The 17,554-nt window shown below is 43.7% G+C and overlaps 1 protein-coding gene across 8 annotated transcripts in view; it reads left to right on the top strand.

Annotated features, from left to right (window-relative positions):
* The window catches only part of LOC103108101 (acetyl-CoA carboxylase 1), a 338,374-nt gene that overhangs the window by 75,519 nt on the left and 245,301 nt on the right, over window positions 1-17,554 (top strand). For 2 of the 8 annotated variants that reach the window (XM_060203909.1, XM_060203910.1), the window contains exon 1: window positions 14,759-14,942. The exons of 5 other annotated variants lie outside the window; for them this stretch is intronic. The gene's annotated coding sequence lies outside the window, so the exon portion shown is untranslated. One more of the 8 variants, XM_060203913.1, reaches the window with a different exon arrangement.

Raw genomic sequence — 17,554 nt, 5'->3', positions numbered from 1 at the left:
AGAATCCATATTTAAAAAACACCTGAAGTACTAGTAGCCTAGTAAGTGCTGAGTCGCCATGGTGTAAAACTAGGAACTGGTAAACAAAGTCAGGACACCTTGGGGTTACTGGAAAATAGAGTTTTATTGCTGGTGCTCCTAGACCCAGAATTAGCTAATTTAAAAAGCTTCTGGGCCCTGAATTTCCATAAGATTTCCCTTTTATACAAAAAGGAAAGTTGACAAAAAAAAAATCACAATTATGCATACAAGGACTAAGAGATGGGCAGAGGTCATAAAGGTCAAAAGCTGTCATGGCTTTGTATAAACACCAGAAGATGGCTTTAAATCTGCCAGGGCTTTTTACAAGCACCAGGAGGAAGATTGGGTTAGGTTTAGGATTTATGGTTGGCTTAAAAGAGCCTGGTATAAGCAGTTGCCATTAATTTCTATATAATACTTCAATGGGGTGGTGACCACATTATAGAATGCTACCAGATTTAGAGGTGAGAGCAAGAGAGAGAAAGGAAGATAGGACTAGAAAGACTGAAAAAATTAGGATGGAGGAAAGATAAGAAGATCACCAGCAAAAGCAAAGGAAGACTAAACATAGCAAATTCTAGAATTGCGGTGGGAAATAACATTTAACTATTTCCTACTTCCTCTGCCCTAAGGGTTGATCTCTAACCTTGATACTTAAAGAATTTGAATTACAGGAGTCGGGTGGTAGCGCAGTGGGTTAAGCGCACATGGCGCAAAGCTCAAGGACCAGGGTATCCTTACCTGGGTTCGAGCCCCCAGCTCCCCACCTGCAAGTCACTTCACAGGCGGTGAAGCAGGTCTGCAGGTGTCTATCTTTCTCTCCTCCTCTCTGTTTTCCCCTCCTCTTTCCATTTCTCTCTGTCCTATCCAACAACAATGACATCAATAACAACAACAATAAATGAACAAGGGCAACAAAAATAAATAAATAAATAAATATTTAAAAAAGAAAGTCTTCAAAGCACAGGGACCGGCGTAAGGATCCCGGTTCGAGCCCCCGGCTCCCCACCTGAAGGGGAGTCGCTTCACGGGCGGTGAAGCAGGTCTGCAGGTGTCTATCTTTCTCTCCCCTCTCTCTCTGTCTTCCCCTCCTCTCCCCATTTCTCTCTGTCCTATCCAACAACAAAGCAACGTCAACAATGGCAATAATAACCGCAACGAGGCTGCAACAACTAGGGCAATAAAAAGGGGGGAAAAATGGCCTCCAGGAGCTGTGGATTCATGGTGCAGGCACCCAGCCCAGCAATAACCCTGGAGGGAAAAAAAAAAAAAAGAAAGTCTTAAAAAAAAGAATTTGAAGTCAAGGGGACTGGGAAATGACACACCTCTTTTTTTTTTTTAAAGACTTTATTTATTAATGAGAAAGATAGGAGGAGATCGAAAGAACCAGATTATCACTCTGGCACATATGCTGCCTGGGATCAAACTCAGGACTTCATACTTTAGAGTCCAAAGCTTTATCACTGCATCACCTTCTGGACTACAATGACATACCTTTGTAAGCTCACATGTTATCATGGTCTAGGACCGAGGTTCAAGCCCTGATCCCCATCTGTAGGAGGAAAGCTTTAATGAAGCAGTGTTACGGTGGCTTTCTCTCTTCTTCTCTATATCCCTTTCCCCTTTTGATTTCTCTCTGTCTCTAACCAATAAAATGCTAAATAAAATATTTTTTAAAAAAAGTATTTCAAGGCATAACCATCAATGCTCAGGACAGGGCATTCCATTTTTTTTTTTTCTTCTCTACTGTTGTTGTTGCCAGGTGTCGGGCTGCACCGCGGAGAAGAGAGAGAGAGAGGAGGTCTGGAGCAAGTGGGATACACGAATCTTTATTATAGGATGGGGGGGGTGGTGGCTCAGGCCACATGGAGTCAGCCGACAATGGCCGTCCCCACTACCTCACCATGCAGAGAGAGAGAGAGACCGCGACCCGAAGGAGCCCAGAGGGGGGGGGGTGACAACCAGGGGTGACTGTGTGGGGGCAGGATTGGTTGAAGGGGGCACTGCTAGGATAACCCGGGGCGTGGTAAAACCTGGGGGCGGAGACTGCATCAGAATAATTCCTCAGCATCATCTCCTCCTTTCCCTTTATATCTAAATGGACACAGTAAAGAAAAATGGAATGGAGCAGGCTTAAATGTTATTAAGGAGTGCCGTGCTCAGGTGGGAAGATGTAGGACTTTCTGTGGAGGAGGGAAGGCTTAAATGGCTGCCAACCTTGTGAGATTTATGTTTCTCCCTGTGCTCAACCCCTCTTTAGAGAGAGAGACTTACCTGGAGGGACTCATCTCATAGGTTTAAGCGCAGCCTGCTCAACCATCTCTTCACAATATCTCTACATCTTTTCTATCTTTCTACCTAGTAATAGCATACGATGGTTCAAAGTCTGTAAAAGACTATCATGGAGCAGAAACCTTTTGGGCATAAACCTAAATGATATAACAAAACAGGAAGGGACAAGTAGGGGAGTAGTAAAAGCCAGTATGATGTGAAGGGAAGGGTTGGTGTGAAAAGGAACGTTCCCTGCTTGGGGGGGGGAGGGGCAAAGGTACATAATGAGGGGGAGACAGGAGGGTATGACCCACCAAACAGAGGGGCTATTTGGCATTGTATAGTCCTCAAGGCAACAGTCTGTAAACATCTATGAATTACTCAGGATCAGTCTATGAAAAACCAGCAGCGTGAAGGGAAATAAGCTGCTTCAAAATAGTGTAAAATGTCTATAGGGTATGCAGCAAGTCCAATACAAGTCTTAGTCCAAAGTAGATGGCTAGGGGAAGAATTGGCAGGGGATGAGACACTGCATGAGGGAGGTCAGCCGCTGGAATTCTGCTTTTCTGTAGATAGCCAGCTGGAACCGCCAACACGTGACAGGCAAATCAGAAGCAGGAATGGCAAGCAAGTATTAAGAAAGTCGAACCTGAAATGGAATTGGCATATTGCACTCAAGTAAAAGACTCTGGGGTGGGTGGGTGGGGAGAATACAGGTCCATGAAGGATGATAAATGACATAGTGGGGATTGTATTGTTAAATGGGAAACTGGGAAATGTTATGCATGTACAAACTATTGTATTTACTGTTGAATGTAAAACATTAATTCCCCAATAAAGAAATAAATTTTTAAAAAGGGAATAAATAAAAAAAAATTAAAAAGGCAGAAGTTGAAAAACAGATCAGAAAAGAAAACACAAGTAGAACCTGAAATGGAATTGGCATATCGCACCAACGTAAAAGACCCTGGGGTGGGTGGGTGGGGAGAATACAGGTCCATGTAGGATGATAGAGGACCTAGTAGGGGTTGTATTGTTATATGGGAAACTGGGGAATGTTGTGCATGTACAAACTATTGTATTTACTGTTGAATGTAAAACATTAATTCCCCAATAAAGAAATAAAAAAAACAATAATGAGAAATCTTAAGCTATTGTTTTCAAACTTTAGGGTGAATAATTACCAGGGTTTTGTTTTTTTGTTTTGAGTTCTTTGTCAGAAACTTGCTGGGGCTTTGGCCATGTAGATTGCTTCCAGTGGTCTATTTTATTATTATTATTATTTTTTTTATTAAATTAAAAACAATTTATTTCTAGCTCACAAATGAATTTAAACAAGGATTGACTGGAGTGTTTATTAAACCAGGACCCAGAGAAATGGGACAATATGCAGGTCATAATTTTTATATGTATTTTACATGTCAGTATCCTTCTCCCAAGAGGAAATAGAAACACAATTCTTCCATATGCCTAGAAGCAGAGAGCTAGAAATATTTCCTCAGTCCAAGTTCATCGTGGCTGAGTAAACTCGTGATTGGGCCAACTCTTTTCTAGATGACAGTAACTCTGGATGAAATATATATATTTTAATTATCCAAGGCTGAGGAGAGTATACAAAAGCAGATAGAAATGCAGGAGAGTTGGCATCTGGAAGACAGGAAATATATGAACAGGATATCCTGTTTATTATGACTCTTCTGCTGAGGGTAGGTCCTAATTTGTGCTATTTAAAATGGTCAAGCTGCCCAGGAATGGATATAGTGGACAAAGCACTGGACTTTCAAACATGAGGTCCCAAGTTTGATCTCTGGTATTGCATATGCCAGAATAATGCCCTGGTTCTTACTCTCTCTCTCTCTCTCTCTCCCCCTACACACGCACACACACAAATAAACAAATTTTGAAAAAGTAAAATACTATTATTATTATTTTTTAATTTTCTTTCCACATAAAGTGTAAAAGAGGAGAGACACAGAACTGTTCCACCACTTGTGAAGCTACCCTCATACATGCTGTTCCCATGTAGTGACTAGGGGCTCAAAGTAACATACTCACAGATGGCAAAGAGTATGCTTAGTAAGGCTGGGGAGATAGCATGAAGGTCATGCAAAAAGACTTTCATGCCTGATGCACCAAAGGTCCCAGGTTCAGTCCTTAGCACCACCATATGCAAGAGCTGAGAAGTGCTCTGGAAAACAGAACAGAAACACAAATAAAAGCCTACAGCAGCGAAATTGCTCCTATAGAAGGTCCTTGCACTAGTAAATCAATATTAAAAAAGAAGTGTGTCTTACTGCTTGAGCTATCTCCCAGACCCCAGGACATCTATCTTTCTTTCTTCCTTTTTCTTTTTTGTCAGTAACAGAATGCATTTTTTTAAAGGTTTTTTTATGCCAGAGCACTGCTCAGCTCTGGCTTATGGTGGTGTGGGGGATTGAACCTGGGACTTTGGAGTCTCAGGCATGAGAGTCACTTTCCATAGCCATTATGCTATCTATCCCTGCCCTAAATTTTTTTAAATATTTATTTATTTATTCTCTTTTCTTGCCTTTGTTGTTTTATTGTTGTAATTATTATTGTCGTCATTGTTGGATAGGACAGAAATAAATGGAGAGAGGAGGGGAAGACAGGTAGAGGGGGAGAGAAAGATAGACACCTGCAGACCTGCTTCACCACTTGTGAAGTGACTCCCCTGCAGGTGGGGAGTCAGGGACTCGAACTGGGGTCCTTACGCTCTTTCTTTCTTTTTTTTTTTTTTTTTTAATATTTTATTTATAAGGCTGAACTGAAGAGTTTAGTTTTAGATTCTCTGGGCATTGAACATATCCAGGTGAACAAAGTCCTCCATATGTGTCACAGAGTTTATGGTCGGATTAACCCCTACATGAAAGAAAAAACTGAAGAAGCAAAAAAAAAAAAAAAAAAAAAAAACTGAAGAAGCGAAAAGTTAAGGCCTGGGAATAAATACAACATAAAATAAATGCAACTTAAAGAAAAAAAGAAATTTATTTTCCTTTCTTTTTACTTGATAGGACAGAGAGAAATTGAGAGGGGAGGAGGAGATAGAGAGGGAAAGAAACAGAGACACTTACAGACACTGATTCACTGCTAGTAAAACAGGTGGGAACCTGGGGCTTGAACCTGTCCTTTCACATGGTAATGTATGTGTTCAACCAGGTATGGCTTCCCCATGAATGGGTGGCTCCCCATGGACTTTCTGTTTTTCCTAAAGCAGTGTTAGAGTTCAAACTTAGGATCTCAAGCATGCACTCCACTCCCTAGTCCAATTATTTCATTTCATTTTTGTATGAGACAGTGAAATAGAGACAGAAAGAACACAAATGAATGCTTCACCATCCATGGAGTTCTATTTATTATGTCTTTGTTGCTTTCATGTGATCCTAGGGATCAAACCCAGAGTCTCATGCATATGAGACAGGTGCTCTAGTCCTGAGTTAACCTCCACCCCCCAACCTGAATCTACATTTAAGAAAAAAGGATTTACTGGTCAGGGAGGTGACACAGTAGGAGAGTTTTGGACTTGCAAGCATGAGTTCCTGAATTCAATTGCCAGCACCACATATACCAAGAGTGCTGTTCTGCATTCCTGTTCCCTTTTCTCCTATGTAGCTCATGCACCTCATAAAATAAATCAATCTTAAAAGGGGGGGGGTGAGGCAGTATACCAGGTTAAGAGTACATAGTGTGAAATGCAAGGCCTGGGTTAAAGCCCCCAGTTCCCAACCTGCTAAGGGTTGCTTTGCAAGCGGTAAAGCAGTTCTGCAGGTGTCTATCTTTCTCTCCCCGTCTCTGTATTCCCCTTTTTTCTCAGTTTTTCTCTGTCATATCCAACAACAACAGCAGCAATAGCAACAACAATAACGGGGGGGGGGGGATATGGCCACCAGGAGCAGTAGATTTATGGTGCAGGTGCCAAGCCCCCAGCGATAACCCTGGAGGCAATATATATATATAAATAAGGAGTGGTGGGCAGGGTGGTAGTGCACCTGGTTAAGTGCACATAGTATTAAGTGTAAGGACCCACACAAGGATCCAGGTTCGAGGCCCTGCTCCCCAACTGCAGGGGGGACTCTTCACAAGCCATGAAGCATGTCTGGAGGTGTCTATCTTTCTCTCCCCCTCTCTACCTCCCTCTCCTCTCTCAGTTTCTCTCTGTCCTGTCCAATAACCTTGTAAAGATAGCCACCAGGAGCCATGGATTCATAGTGCAGGCACTGAACCCCAGCGATAACCCTGGTGGGGAAAAAAAAAAAGATTACTTATTTAGGCCCAGGTGGTGTTGCAGTGTATAAAGTATTGGACTTTCAAACATCAGGTCTTGAGTTTAATCTTTGGCATCACATGTGTCAGCAATGTGTGCTCACATTCTCTCTCTCTCTCTCTCTCTCTCTCCTCTCACTAAATAAATAAATCTTTTTTTTTTTTAAGTGATTGAGAGAGGGTTGGGGAAACAGATAAAGGCTATGCAAAAGAGTTTAATGCCTTAGGCTCAGAGGTCCTAGGTTCAATCTCTAGCCCCACCATAAACCAGAGCTAAGCACTGCTCTGGTCTTTAAATCTGTTTATTTTATTTTATTTATTATTGGATACAGACAGAGAGAAATTGAGAGGATTGGACAAGATAGAGAGGGAGAGAGACAGAGAGACACCTGCAGCCCCGTTTCACCACTTATGAAGCTTTCCCCCTGCAGATGGGGACCAGGGGCTTGAATCCCAGTTCTTGTGCACTGTATAGTATGTGCGCTTAACCAGGTGCATCACCACCTGGCCCCTGGTCTTTAAATCTGTGTCTTTTTCTCTGTATCTCCCATTAATTAAAACTAAACAAAAATGGGGCTGGGTGGTGGCACACCTGGTTAAGCGCATGTTACAATACGCAAGTACCCAGGTTCGAGTTCCCAGTCCCCACCTGCAGGGGAAAATCTTTGTGAGTGGTGAAGCAATGATGCAGGCGTCTCTCTGTCTCTCTCTCCTCTCTATTCCCTACTTCTCTCTTGATTTCTGACTGTCTCTACCCAACAAATAAAAAATAAAGGTAATTAAATTTTTTTTTAAAAATCTAAAAATTAAATAAAGTGATTGAGAGAAAGAGACTGGAGTATATACATCTTTTCATGTGCAGTATTAGGGATTGAACCTGGGGGGTCTCTGTTTTATAAACTTGTATTCTACCTGCTGAACCATCTCATTAATTAATTAATTAATTAATCAATTAAGTTTACCAGTGCACTGATGAGCTCTGGCTTATTGTGGTGCAAGGGATCAAACCTGGAACATTGGAGCCTTAGGCATGACATTCTCTTTGCATAACCATTATACTATCTACCCCCACCCTTCTTTTAATTAAATAACTAATTAATCAGTTAATTTTACCAGAACACTGAGCAGTTCTGGTTTATGGTTCTGTGTGTTGGGGGGGGGGGTTTGAACCTGGGACTTCAGAGCCTCAGCATGAAAGGTTCTTTGCATAACCATTATGATATTTACCCCCACTCCCATTTCCACGTTTTAAATAAGCATTTGATAATTCTGCTTCAGGTAGGCAGGCATATTTTCAGAAACTGCCCTAAAAATAAAATAAAATTGACAATAAATGCCAAAGTGGTTTGAGTAGTAACACACAGTGAATATCTGTAATTCTGGGTTTATTCATTCTTGAGTATTTATCTTCTCCCATCTATAACTATTATACGATTCACATTGCTGTTTAATGAGTAAGATGGAAAACACTGTTTTAGTGTTTAGTTTTGCCTTCCCAACTAGACTATAGTTACTTTAAGGACAGGGACTCTGTCAGACTTACTTTTTTCACAATGGGGTTAGAGACCATCTTTAAGTTTGGAAGATAAAGGATAAATCCTTGATCCTTTCTACTCTCTTCTTGCAGAGCCTGGAAACCACTTGATATTTGGGACCTTGTATTACTTTTCTAGGGCACAGTATCATGAACTATGACTGAAATAATAGAAATTTATTTCTTCACAGTTTTGGGGGCTGTGAGTCCAGTATCAAGGTGGTGGTAGAACTGATTTCTTCTGAGACTTCTTTAGTTTGCAAATGCCCTTCTCTTTCTGTAGAGTCATATGGTCTTCCCTCTCTGTGTGTCTCTGTCCTAATCTCCCTTTATAAAAGCAACAAACCTTTGGAATTGGGGCCCATTCTCACTTTAATTTAATGATCTCTTTAAAGAGCTTGAGGTAGACTAGCATATGAATTATGGAACATAACTATCCCATAACAGACACCTGGTTTCAGCTTCTAGAAATGTGCCACTCACTCCCTTCTCTTCCACCTGTTAGTCTTGTATAGTAAGTTTTCTACACCCTTTGGCTCTCCTCCACCTCTTTTGTAGCCTGTGTGGCAAGAACTCATGGGACAGCACTGAAGAGACTATGGCAGAGATGGGCAGGTTACGGCATGCACCAAGCGACACATTTAGGAGTTGTTGAAATTTCAGGTGTATAATCTTAAAGATACAGCTCATTGCTCACTTTCTGTTCAGTTAACATCTAATGATAATAATTCAGTCTAGGGAGTCGGGCTGTAGCGCAGCGGGTTAAGCGCAGGTGGCGCTAAGCTCAAGGACTGGCGTCAGGATCCCGGTTCGAGCCCCCGGCGCCCCACCTGCAGGCAGGTCCCTTCACAGGTGGTGAAGCAGGTCTGCAGGTGTCTGTCTTTCTCTCCCCCTCTCTGTCTTCCCCTCCTCTCTCCATTTCTCTCTGTCCTATCCAACAACAACAACATCAATAATAACTACAACAATAAAACAACAAGGGCAACAAAAGGGAATAAATAAATAAAATAAAATTTAAAAAAAATTAAAAAAAATAATTCAGTCTAATGTAAGTGGTGTATTTTAACTCATTATTCACCAAGTTTCTCTTGACTAGTTCTCTCTCTCCCTTCTTTTTATTACTTTTATTTATTTATTGCCTCTAAGGTTATTGCTGGGGCTCAGTGCCTGCACCATGAGTCTCTCCTGGAGGCCATTTTTTTCCCCATTTTGTTGCTCTTGTTGTTGTTGTAGCCTTGTTGTGGTTATTATTGTTATTGTTGATGTCGTTCATTGTTGGATAGGACAGAGAGAAATGGAGAGAGGAGGGGAAGACAGAGGGGGAGAGAAAGACAGACACCTGCAGACCTGCTTCACCACCTGTGAAGGGACTCCCCTGCTGGTGGGGAGCTGGGGGCTCGAACCGGGATCCTTACTCTGGTCCTTCAGCTTCGTGCCATGTGCGCTTAACCCGCTGCACTACTGCCCAACCCCTATTTTTAAATTTTTTATACCAGAACACTTAGCTCTGGGTTATGGTGGTGTAGGTGGTTGAACCTGGAACTTTGGAACCTCAGGCATAAGAGTCTCTTTGCAACCCTATTATGCTTACCTCCCCCATGTGACTAGTTCTTTAGAGAAATTAATTACTTTTAATATGCAGTGAAGTCAAAAGCAGGACTGAACTTTCACATAAGTATATCAGGACCAGACTATTCCTGTTACTTAATAGGAACTAGAAAAGTTAGATGTAAAACAAAATAAGCAAATAAGATGTTTAGTTCTTTCCAATGTCATTTCCTTTATGCCAGCTTCAGAGAGTTAGAGAGAGGTAAAGTTTCCCTCTTCCCAGTCTAGGCCTTTTTGTTTCAGTCAAGTAAAACATTTTGTTGAATCAGGCTGTTTATGTTCTGGTTTTCCTATATGTTCAAGCCACAGATGTATCCAATGAAAGGTGGTTATTGTGAAATATGGGTCACACTACTAAGTTCATTGCTTATTTCCCAATTTGTTTTCAGTTACTATTTTTTAAAAAGAATTTATTTATTTATCATGAGAAAGATAGGCAGAGAGAGAGAGAGAGAGAGAGAAAGGACCAGACATCACTCTGGTACATGTGCTGCTAGGGATTGAACTTGGGACCTCATGGTTGAGAATCCAGTGCAATATCCACTGAGCCACTTCCTGGATCACTAACCACTACCACTACTATTACTACTACTGCTTCCTCCTCCTCTTCCTCTTCTTCTCCTTCTCCTCCACGTTCTCCTTCTCCTTCTTCTCTTCTTCTTTTAATTGGATAGAGACAGAGAGAAATTGAGAGGGGGAGGGGAGGTAGAGAGGGAGAGAGACAGAGTGACACCTGTAGCTCTGCTTCACTTGTGAAGCTTTCTCTCTGGGGGCGAGGGGGTGGGGCAAGATTTTGAACTTCGGTCCTTGCACACTGTAATGTGAGTGTTTAACCAGGTGCTCCACCTCCTGGTCCCCAGTTCCTGTTCTTTTAAAGTAGGTTGGTAAACTCTTGGAGAACTATTATGAGGGCTCTTAGATGACTGTTGCTCCTTATTGAACAATCTTCCACTCTCCATTTCTGCCCACAAACTTCTGGCCTCAAGAGTGTATATTTGTTCATTTCCTTTTTGTCCTCTAGTACAGAACTTCAGGCCAAATCTTTATCCTCTGTACAGGTCTAGGCCTTTAGTACAAGCTTGTGTGAGAATCCATTTAATTCTTGAGGGGGTAAGGGTGGTGGTGGCTGGGGAGATAGCATAATGGTTATACAAAAAGACTTTTTTCCTATTAATAATAATTATTTGTTGGATAGAGACAGTCAGAAATTGAGAGTGAAAAAAAGTAAAAAAAAAATAATAATAAAAGAAATTGAGAGTGGAGGGGGAGATATAGAGGAAGACAGAGAGACACCTGCAGCCCTACTTCACCACTTGCAAAGCTTTCCCCCTGTAGGTGGGGACCAGGGGCTGAAATCTGTGTTCTTGGGCAATTTTTTTTAAAAAAATATTTCTTTATTGGGGAATTAATGTTTTACATTTAACAGTAAATACAATAGTTTGTACATGCATAACATTCCCCAGTTTCCCATTTAACAATACAACCCCCACTAGGTCATTTATCATCCTTCATGGACCTGTATTCTCCCCACCCACCCACCCACCCCAGAGTCTTTTACTTGGGTGCAATATGCCAATTCCATTTCGGGTTCTACTTCTGTTTTCTTTTCTGCTCTTGTTTTTCAACTTCTGCCTGAGAGTCAGATCATCCCATATTCATCCTTCTGTTTCTGACTTATTTCACTCAACATGATTTTTTCAAGGTCCATCCAAGATCGGCTGAAAACGGTGAAGTCACCATTTTTTACAGCTGAGTAGTATTCCATTGTGGATATATACCACAACTTGCTCAGCCACTCATCTGTTGTTGGACACCTGGGTTGCTTCCAGGTTTTGGCTATTACAAATTGTGCTGCCAAGAGCATATGTGTACACAGCTCTTTTTGGATGGATGTGTTGGGTTCCTTAGGATATATCCCCAGGAGAGGAATTGCAGGGTCATAGGGTAGGTCCATTTCTAGCCTTCTGAGAGTTCTCCACAGAGGTTGGACCAGTTTGCATTCCCACCAGCAGTGTAGGAGGGTTCCTTTGACCCCACACCCTGTCCAGCATTTGCTGCTGTTACCTTTTCTGATGTATGACATTCTCACAGGAGTGAAGTGATATCTCATTGTTGTCTTGATTTGCATTTCTCTGACAATCAGAGACTTGGAGCATTTTCTCATGTGTTTCTCAGCCTTTTGGATCTCTTCTGTGGTGAATATTCTGTCCAAGTCCTCCCCCCATTTTTGGATGGGGTTATTTGTTGTCTTGTTGTTGAGTCTGGCAAGCTCTTTATATATGTTAGTTATTAAACTCTTATCTGATGTATGGCATGTAAAGATCTTCTCCCATTCTGTGAGGGGTCTCTTGGTTTGGGTAGTGGTTTCTTTTGCTGTGCAGAAGCTTTTTAATTTGATGTAGTCCCATAGGTTTATACTTGCCTTAGTCTTCTTTGTAATTGGATTCGTTTCATTGAAAATGTCTATAAAATTTATGTGGAAAAGAGTTCTGCCAATATTTTCCTCTAAGTATGTGATAGTTTGTGGTCTAATATCCAAGTCCTTGATCCACTTGGAAATTACTTTTGTATTTGGTGAAATACAGTGGTTCAGCTTCATTCTTCTGCATGTTTCAACCCATTGTTTCCAACACCATTTGTTGAAGAGACTCTGCTTTCCCCATGTAATAGTCTGGGCCCCTTTGTCAAAGATTAGATGTCCATAGGTGTGGGGCCTCATTTCTGGGCTCTCAGTTCTATTCCACTGGTCAGTGTGTCTATTCATGTTCCAGTACCAAGCAGTTTTGATGACAATGGCCCTATAATAATACATTTTGAGATCTGGGAGTGTGATGCCTCCGGTTCTGTTCTTTTTTCTCAAGATTGTTTTGGCAATTCTAGGTCTTTTCTGGTTCCAGATAAACATTTGTAGCATTTTTTCTATTCTCCTAAAAAATGTGCTTGGGATCTTGATGGGGATAGCATTAAATTTGTAGATGGCTCTGGGTAATATATTCATTTTGATGATGTTAATTCTTCCAACCCATGAACATGGAATATCTTTCCACTTCTTTGTGTCTTTTTCAGTTTCTTTGAGTAGTGACTCATAATTTTCAGTATACAAGTCTTTCACTTCTTTGGTTAGGTTTACTCCTAGATATTTTATTGTTTTTGTTGCTATAGTAAAAGGAACTGATTTCTGGATTTCAGTTTCTTCTAACTTAGTGTTTGCATAGAGGAATGCCACTGACTTTTGAATGTTAATTTTGTAGCCTGACACCTTACTGTATTGCCTGATGATTTCCACTTGGGCAATTTTTAAAAATATTTATTTATTTCCTTTTTGTTGCCCTTGTTGTTTTTATTGTTTTTGTAGCTATTGTTGTTGATGTCTTCATTGTTGGATAGGACAGAGAGAAATGGAGGGAGGAGGGTAAGACAGAGACGGAGAGAGAAAGATAGACACCTGCAGACCTGCTTCACCGCCTGTGAAGGGACTCCCATGCAGGTGGGGAGCCTGGGGCTTGAACTCGATTGCTTACGCCAGTCTTTGCGCTTGGCGCCACGTGCGCTTAACCTGCTGCTCTACCTCCCGACTCCGTTCTTGTGCATTGTAATGTGTGTGCGCTCAACCAGATGCAGCCACCACCTGGCCCATCAAAGATCTCAGATTCAATCCTCAGCATCACTCTAAAACAGAGCTGAGTAGTGCTCTGGTTAAAAATAAATAATCAACAAAATAATAAGAATTCTTTGGGGCCAGATGGTGGCGCACCTGGTTAAGTGAACACGTTACAATAATAATTCTTTAAAAAAATTATATTATTTAATATTGGAGAGAGATAGAGAGAAATTGAGAGGGTAGGGGGAGATAGAGAGGGAGAGAGACATAGAGACACCTGCAGCCCTGCTCACCACTTATGAAGCTTTCCCCCTGCAGGTGGGGACAGGGGCTTGAATCTGGGTCCTTGCTCACTGTAGTGTGCGCTTAACTAGGTGAGCCACCATCTAGTCCCGAAATTCTTGAAAGGGGGTAGAAGTCATCTCATTCTTGTCCGAATCGATCCCCAGCGATAACCCTCGTGGCAATTAAAAAAAAATCTCATTCATTTCAGGTGGAACCCCCCCCTTCAACTTTCTCTTCTGTTTAGTAGTTTTATTATATATTGGAACTCTCTCCTGTATTATTTTTCAACACACAGCCACTGTGTAAGTCTTGCTATGAAATAAGTGGCAAAACTAGAGAAAATGGATAGTTTTCTCCAAGGTTTGGTGTCATCACAGTGGAAGTGGGGAGCCACATGCCAGTGCCAGAAGTCAGGCATGTACTGACACCTGCAGAAAGCTGTCCTCTGGCACACTTTCCCCTTCCTGCCCAGCTTCCTTCACTGAGTCTTACTCTCAGTGCTCCAGGAACCAGCCCCTCGGGCTCCGTTTGAGGATGAGCTGTTTTGAGGAACCACCCCAGAGAAGGTTGGTTACATCGTTTCAGAGTAAAGATTAGTTAGCCTTTACTAATCTGGAAACCAGTGTGTGGCCCCGGGCAGTCCGATGATGCAACAGCCACTTCCTGGGGGTGTTAGGATTAAACTTAAATCTTTGAGACCCCGCACTTTGCCCACCCTACTCCTCCCTCCTGGGTTCTGGTTCCATTTCTCTGGCTAGCTCTGGCCCCTCACTTTCCCCGAGGGCCCGGCAGCTAGCTATCTCTTCCACTCCTTCTCCCCTCTCCGCCGGTAGGGGGAGACAGCCGGCCGGCCCGGCATCCAACCCGGGCCGAAGGGGCGGCGACGGTCGGGCTTGGGGCGCCGAGCCCGTCCGGGACCCGCCCGCCCTCTAGCCGCTGGGCCCCGAATGGCAGAGCGGCGCTCGGACCATCGGCATCGCCTCACGTCGCCCCGCCCCGCGGCGCCCTGCCATTGGCTGCTGCCGGGCCCTCGGGGCTGGCGCTTCTCCTCCCAGCCGGCCGGACCACAGCGCGGCCGGGGCCCGGGTCGGAGGTGAACGGCCTCGAGTAACCCCGGACGTAGTCACCTCATGGAGCTCGCCGGCTGAGGTGGGCGGCGGGGGCGGGGCGGAGGCGGGGCCGGCTCCCGCGAGGCCCCGCCCCTCCCCGTGTGCCGGGCGGGCCTGGTGCTGCGCGCTAGTCAGCCATCGCTCGGGCCGCCGCGTCCCCTCCAGCCCAGCACCACCTCCGCGCAGGGGCTCCGGGACCGGCGGAGTAGGGTCGCGGCTACACCGAGGTGAGGTGGGTGCTGCCGAGAGCCCGCGGCCGGGGGCCCGGTACCCGGGGCGGGGCGGCGGCAGCCGGGGTGGGGGGGGGGTGCCTCCCATCTTCCGCTCGCACGCGGCCGGGGCTCCATCCCTCCAGGCGGTGTGCCTGATCCGCAGCCCCGCGGCTCCCCGAAGCTCCGGGGCCTTGAATTTCCCCTCTGGGGAGACATGGAGGGGTCTGGGGGCTGGGGAGCTCAGACCCCAGAACGGGGAGAGGCATCGAGCCCCTGGCCTCCAGGAAGGGGCTGGGGTGTCTGCCGGGTGCTGTCCCTTTCTCCCGTCCGTCAGTCTGTCCCAGCCCTGTCGGTGAGCTCCTTGCAGCGGACCCCTCTCTCGGCGGGATCCTGTGCCGGCCGCTGGGAGAGGACCAGGACCCACGTGGGAGGCGGGTGCTGCGGGCTGGGTCCAGTTGCATGGAAAGTCGCCTTCCTCTTGCACAGTGAGGTGTGGGGTGCAGAGGCTGGGGGTTCCGTGGCTCTCTCTCAGTGTCTTTGTATCGGGGTTGTGTGTGTGTGTGTGGGGGGGGTGGGGGCGCTGGGCCATTGCTAGTTTGTGCAGTGGGATGTTAGTATGTTTCTAGTGATGGACTTAGTAAACGGATGTACCTGTTACTTCTCGGCTTTTGCTATACCGACCTAGGGGAGCTGCTGGACATAGGACATCTGAAGGTGATGTGAAGCTTATGATTCCAAGAGAGATATTACGTGAATGCCCTGCCCGGGTCAGTGCCAACCTTATTTTTGGATTTGGAGACGGGAAAGTGGACACTGGACTTGCAATCACCTTTTAAATATCAGAGTCTACGTGAGCCTTGTGGGTTTTACTGCTCAGGCATTTGTAAAAAAAAAAATAATAATAAATTTTTTTTCCAGGCCACTACTCAGCTTTGACTTGTAGTGGTGTAGGGGCTTGAACATGGGGCCTTCAGTGCTTCATGCATGAAAGTATGGGGTAGGGGTAGATAGCATAGTAGCTGTGCAAAGACTCTCAGACCTGAGGCTCCAAAGCCCCAGGTTCAATCCCCTGCACCAGCATAATAAGAAAGTTTGATCTGCTATCACTGTTGCTGTAAATACTTTTAGTCTTACCTATTTTTGTTTTGACGCTTAAGACTAAAACCAAAAAGATCCCCAAACTTCCCGAATCTGTTCCTACTTAAGCAGTTCTTCAGTGATTTCCAAGTGTGTTGAATACATCTGATTATGTGCTATTCATTCTGAATCTGTTCAGTCTTGAACCTCATTCTTTTCATAGCTTTTCTCAAGCCCTATAGTGTAGATTGGGAAACAGTCTTATTTTTTAAAAATTTTTTATAAAAGATAATTTATTTTTAATGAGAGAGATACAGGAGAAAGACCAGAGCACTGTTCAACTCTGGTTTATGGTGGGGCTGGGGACTTAATTCTTGTCTTGACTACCTTGTTTCTTCCCCCGGGTAGGAATGCTCTGATTTGTCTTGGATGTCTATGATAAGAATTTCTAGCTCTTGCATATTTGACACTTTTTTTTTTTTTTACCAGAGCACTGTTCAGCTCTGGTTTATGGTGGTGTGGGGGATTGAACCTTTGGAGCCTCAGGCATGAGGGTCTGTTTGCATAACCATTATGCTATCTACCCTCTGTCCTTATATATTTCCGCCTTTATTTGACAGTCTTAAAAAGAAAGGGGGGGGGGGGAGAAACACACTGCTATATAATAGAGCTGATCGAATAGTAGTTGCAGTGTCCAGGTGAGTACTTGCTTGCTACAAAGTAGCAAATCTCAATTTTGACCTCAATTTCCCTCATTTCTAGTAATAGGGGGACTACTATGACTCCAAGAATAACTAACATTGTAAAGTGGACATCTGAAAGATGTCAGGCAAAGTATTAATTTTGTTTTTCTTTCTTTCTTTTTAAAGATTTTATTTATTTATTTACTAATGAGAAAGATAGGAGAAAGAACCAGCCGTCACTCTGGTACATGTGCTATCAGAGAACTCAGGTCATCACACTCGAGAGTCCAACGCTTTATCCACTGCGCCACCTCCCGGACCACTGTTTTTCTTTAGAGGTGGAAAGACAGTGAAAAGAGACTAACACTGAAGCTTCCTTTAGTATGGTGGGGACCAAGCTTGAGCCTGGGTGGTACACATGGCAAAGCAGGACTGTCCAAGAGAGCTATTGCAATTTTTGCCGGCTCAAAGTATCAAATTTTTAGGTGTGAATTTACTTGTTTACTTATATAGGATAGAAAGACATCAAACATGGTTATGCAAAGAGACTGTCATGCCTAAGGCTCCAAAGTCCCAGGTTCAATCCCCCGCGCCACCATAAGCCAGAGCTGGCAGTGCTCTGGTGTTTCTCTGTCTTTCTCTCTCTGCATCTCTCTCAAAAATAAAATAAATAAAATAATTTAAAAAAAGAAATACATCAAATAGGGGCCAGGTGATGGCACACCTGATTGAGCTCACATGTTATGATAGGTCCCACCTGCAAGGGAGAAGCTTCATAAGCAGTGCTGCAGGTGTCTCAATCTCTCTCTCCTTCATGCACTCTTGATTTCTCTATCCAATAAAGAAATAAAATATTAAAAATATTGAAAAAA

The sequence above is a fragment of the Erinaceus europaeus genome, chromosome 12, assembly GCF_950295315.1.
Source record: "Erinaceus europaeus chromosome 12, mEriEur2.1, whole genome shotgun sequence".
In the NCBI taxonomy this organism is placed as follows: Eukaryota; Metazoa; Chordata; class Mammalia; order Eulipotyphla; family Erinaceidae; genus Erinaceus; species Erinaceus europaeus.
The sequence above is the reverse complement of the archived record's forward strand: the minus strand, read 5'-3'. Positions and strand labels throughout refer to the sequence as shown.